Source organism: Penaeus chinensis, chromosome 16 (assembly GCF_019202785.1).
Source record: "Penaeus chinensis breed Huanghai No. 1 chromosome 16, ASM1920278v2, whole genome shotgun sequence".
NCBI classification, from domain to species: domain Eukaryota; kingdom Metazoa; phylum Arthropoda; class Malacostraca; order Decapoda; family Penaeidae; genus Penaeus; species Penaeus chinensis.
In genome coordinates this window covers 36,068,625-36,073,624 of record NC_061834.1, presented here as the reverse complement: position 1 = coordinate 36,073,624, position 5,000 = coordinate 36,068,625, and the positions used below count along the sequence as shown (strand labels likewise).

General features: G+C 40.5%; 1 protein-coding gene across 13 annotated transcripts in view; it reads right to left on the bottom strand.

The window, feature by feature from the left end:
* The window catches only part of LOC125033436, an 87,958-nt gene that overhangs the window by 35,950 nt on the left and 47,008 nt on the right, over positions 1–5,000 (bottom strand). The window lies entirely within an intron of this gene.

The following is a 5,000-nucleotide window of genomic DNA, read 5'->3' as shown; positions in this document are numbered from 1 at the left end:
AATCAATAAAATCGATAAAATAACACAACGGAAATCAGATCACGCCTTCGCAAACAAGAAATCAAACTACGCTTTCGGAAAAAAAGACCACACTTTCGGAAAAAAAAGGTGACTCATGGGCGCCCTTCACTTCAGCGACCTCGAGACCCGATGTGTCATTAACCCTGCAAACGTCTCGGTGAAACAGGCCCTTATCGAGTCTCTGTACCCACGCGATTACACAGAGAGAAAAAAATTATATATAACCCTGATAGATATCTTATCTCTCTTCGATCTCGACTGCGGCCGCGAGCCTTTTTGTGTGTATATATATACACAATGCGTGAGATTTAACCTTTTTTATGTTTCTTTCTCATCTTTGTGTGCGTGTGCGTGTGTGTGCGTGTGCGTGTGCGTGTGTGCGTGTGCGTGTGCGTGTGCGTGTGTGTTTATTTATTTATTGCGTTTGGATGGATGGATGCATGTTTACGTGTGTAGAGAAAGCTATCTAAAGGGGGGAGGGAGGGAGGGAGGGAGGGAGGGGGAGAGAGAGAGAGAGGGAGAGAGAGAGAGAGAGAGAGAGAGAGAGAGAGAGAGAGAGAGAGAGAGAGAGAGAGAGAGAGAGAGAGAGAGAGGGAGAGAGAGAGGGAGAGAGAGAGAGAGAGAGAGAGAGAGAGAGGGAGAGAGAGAGAGAGAGAGAGAGAGAGAGAGAGAGAGTCAGAATCTAATAAAACCAAAACCGAAATATGTTGAAAACAAAAGCCTTAATAATAAACAATTCATGGCATTCAATCCACCGAGATTTGCAAGATTTAGTATAGGGTTTCCAAAAATGACAATAATTCATGCGTGTTATAAATCATTTATACATAATTTAAATGCTGGGGTGGAGTTGGTGAGGAGGGGGAAGGGGGAGGAGGAGGGGTAGTTGTAAAATGCTTAGTGCATTATGATAAAAAGTTATAGACTCGAAAGCTGTACTAATGCTTGCCAGTATTACGACAATGAAAAAAAGTATTTGTTTGAGAGCACGAACCGCAATAAAGTTAAATCATAAGAGACAGAGTATTTACAGCTCACCAGAATATTGTGTTATGCTCGCGCGCGCGTGCGTGTGTGTGTGATGTTGCACTTATACGTGTGATATATATATATATATATATATATACACACACACATAAATAAATATATATATACTTATACACATACGTATATATCTATCTATATTTATGTCTATATATACATATTGTATATACATATATATACCGATATATAACATATACATATATACTGTACACACACACACACACACACACATATATATATATATATATATATATATATATATATATATATATCGCCTCTTCCCTGTGACTCACCCATTCCTCAGGCCGGCGGGTGTGATATAAGGGCCTTGCAGGTCGGCACTGGTTTGAACCCGACCCACCTTAGTAATGCAAAATCCACGAGAACTTCCCTGTTGTTGTAACAGAATCAGCTGATTGCTGTAACCGCCTAGTTACACAGGGGATACAATGTGAAAATATGAATATAAATGCATCAATAAAAAATAGCAAACGATAATAACGTTTTTATATACGCACACACACATTGCATCGCACTGGTGAAGTATGAATACAGCTCTTACATGTTATTAAATAGAAGATCAGCAATGGGTAGTGTAAGTCTGCTAGCCATGGGTTCTGTAAATGTGTACAGTTCACGTTGAAAGAATAATTTGGCTTATAAAGTGAACGAATAAGTGAAAAATTGAAAAAAAATAGTGAGGCTTTGCGAGCCGGCAAGCGAGAGCGAAGGAGAGGGAGGCGAGAAGTGACCGCGAATCCTGCATGGTAAGCGTTTTCGCGCATAGAGACAACTGCCGTGAGTACAGCTCTGTTTTTGTGTTTGGGTTTGTTTTGGGTAACCATTCAAAACAGGAAAATATAGCTAACAGTGTACACCTCATACATTGGCGTGGTCACAAGAAAATTACTAAAAACTTATTCAAGAAACGTTAAATAGCCTGCAAAAAGTGCTACAACTTTCGGAAACTAATGCAAAAGAAAATCTTGTAACGGGATTTTAATAGCAAAATTGAATGGGAAAGTTTCGATCCCAGAGCTCAGCCAGACTCGTGGAATGCAAAATTACTAGACGTCATTAATGAATTTTGTCTCTTCAAGAATGTAACCGATCATACCAGGATAAGAGGGCTAAATAGACAGTCTAAGCTAATATTTACAAAACATAAAGATGACTTTAAGGATATGGAGTACTGCCCTCTAGGCAAAAGTGATCATGTAGTAATTAAGTTGAAATACTGTCTGCTACAAGAAAAACTCAACGTAAGTAAGGAAAGAAAAGGAAAGGGCAATTACAAGAGAGGTAATTAGAAAAGCCTTAAAGATTTCTTTGATGACATAAACTGGGAAACCCTCCTGAACGAAGAGGACCTTGATATGCAATATTCTAAATTTTGCAGTCTATAAACAAGGAGTAGAAAAAAATGCATCAAGATTCAAAACTGAAGCAAGAAATGGACAAAAGTGGTTAAATGATAAATGCAAAAGAATGAGAGAAAGCATACAACTCCTCTGGAAAAGGTTCACAAGACAAAGATCTCAGGCAACGTATAAAGAAAAAAGGTATAAAGAAGAAAGAAATGAGTATACCCAAACTATAAAGGAGGCGAAAACGATATAATCAATAAATGTACAAACTAATCAAAGCTCTTCTTAAATAGTGAGACTAAAAGTAGAGATCAAATTAGCGTCGTTCAATAACAATAACATCGTGTATACTAAGGAAGAGGAAATGTGTGAAATCCTTAATGAGAAATTTCAGCCAGGACCCCTACTTTGAAATGGCAAGTAGCCGTACAAACGTAAATCAGAATATCGAAAATATCACACTCGAAATGAAAGAAATTGAAGACCTACTGAAAGGGTTTGACGAGACTATTGCAGAGGGACCAGGTGAGGTATCTAACTGGATTCTGAGGGAATGTGTCGAAGAATTATGTACTCCGTTAATGTTAATATTCCCAAATTCAGTGAGATAAGGAAAACTACCAAAACATTGTAAACTTGTCAATGTTACACCTTTATACAAGAACGGCGACAAACAAAACCCTCTAAATTATAGACCAATTTCGTTAACTAGTGTAGTAGCTGTTAGAAAGGATAATTAAGAAACAGTGGGTTGAAGTACTTGAAAAACACGATATGATATCAAATAAACAATTTGGTTTTAGGGAAGGAAGGTCATGCTATAATTGTGTTTCTGAAATACTACAAGAAAGAGACGGCTGGGTGGATTGTGTATACTTAGGCTTTAAGAAGGACAGGAACATAAGCCCAAATGATCATATAAATGACAAGATTCAGAAAATGCTAGGGCCGATTCCCAACATGAAGAGCGCATTCGTGTATATGGATGAAAACACAGTAAAGAAGGCCATTACAGCCATCATAAGGCCTAGTCTTGAGTAAAGCTATATCCTTTAAAAAAAGGATATAGCTAAACTAGAAAGAGTTCAAAGAGCAGCCACAAGACGGACACCTGCTCAAAGAGATATGAGCTACGAAGAAAGACTACAGAAAATAGATCTTACTACTTTGGAAGAAAGAAGAAAAGAGGTGACATGATAATGATGTTCAACTATATTACAGGAAGGGTGAAATTAGACAAAGATAACTTTATAATTTTGAACACAAGAAGAAGGACCGGAGAACACAGCAATAAGTTGAAAGTAAAACCAGGCGAGAAGGATGTCAAGAAGTTGTTTCCCAAACAGAACTATTGAAACATGGAACAATCTACCAAATAACGTTGTGTGTGCCAAAAATATGCATCAACTTTTTAAGTTGTGGGATAATTTAAATATAGCTTAGCTCTTCTCCCGTAATAAAACAACTAGGTAAGAACACACACACACACACACACACACACACACACACACACACACACACACACACACACACACACACACACACACACACACACAAACACACACACACACACACACATACACACATGCGCGCGCGCGCGGACTCGCCCTCACTCTTCTTTCCCAGAAGATGGGCGATACGAAAATCCGGAGCAGAAAATGGAGATGCAATTATTTTGATCAATATTAGATAAATTCAATGGTTACAAACTGCAATTTCCTTTTAGTATCGCAATCTGTGACACAAACTATTACTAATTCAAATCATTTAATCATAAGATACCAACCACCTCGTCAATGATCGCATCCGATAGTAAATTGTGGAAAGATGTTGAATGGTACGACGGTAGCCTTTAAAGGCCGTCATGCCAACCATTTTCACAGACACAACCATCAGACCTGTACCAACATACATACCATTCCTTACATAAAAAAGGTAAATATGGTCGAGACTTGCCAGCGGAAAGAGTGGAGTCAGCGTTCAAGGAGCCGTCCTGTTCCCTTTAAAACAACGACTTGCTCTATCCGACTACCTTCCCCCCCTTCCCCTCTCTTCCCTTCGGCTCCCTCTCTCCTCCCCTTCTCCCCCTCACCCTCCCGTCTCCGTCTCCCCCCCTCTCTCTCTCTCCTCTCTTCCCCTTCTCTCCTCTCTCCCCTTCTCTCCACCCTCCCTCTCTTCTCTTTCCCCTCCCGTCCCTCTCCCTCTTCCCCCCCCATTCTCCCTTCTAGTTTCCCTCTCCATTCTGTTCCTCCTCCCTCTCTTCCTCTCTCCTCCCTCCCCTTCTCCCTTCCTAACCCCACCTAACCCCACCTTCCTTCCTTTCCTTTCCCTTCTCCTCTCCTCTCCCTCTCTGCTTTTCCTCTCCTTCCACCTGTAGTATAAACTCTCTCCTGAGGCGGTGGGGAGGTTGGCAAGAGAGGGGGAATCGCAGGGCGAGGGGGGGGGGGGGAGTTGAGAAGTCCATGCCTGTGGACTTTATATTTTCTTTCTTTACTTTTTTCCCTTCTCTTCCTCCTTCCCTTCCCTTCTCTCTCTCTCTCTCTCTCTCTCTCTCTCTCTCTCTCTCTC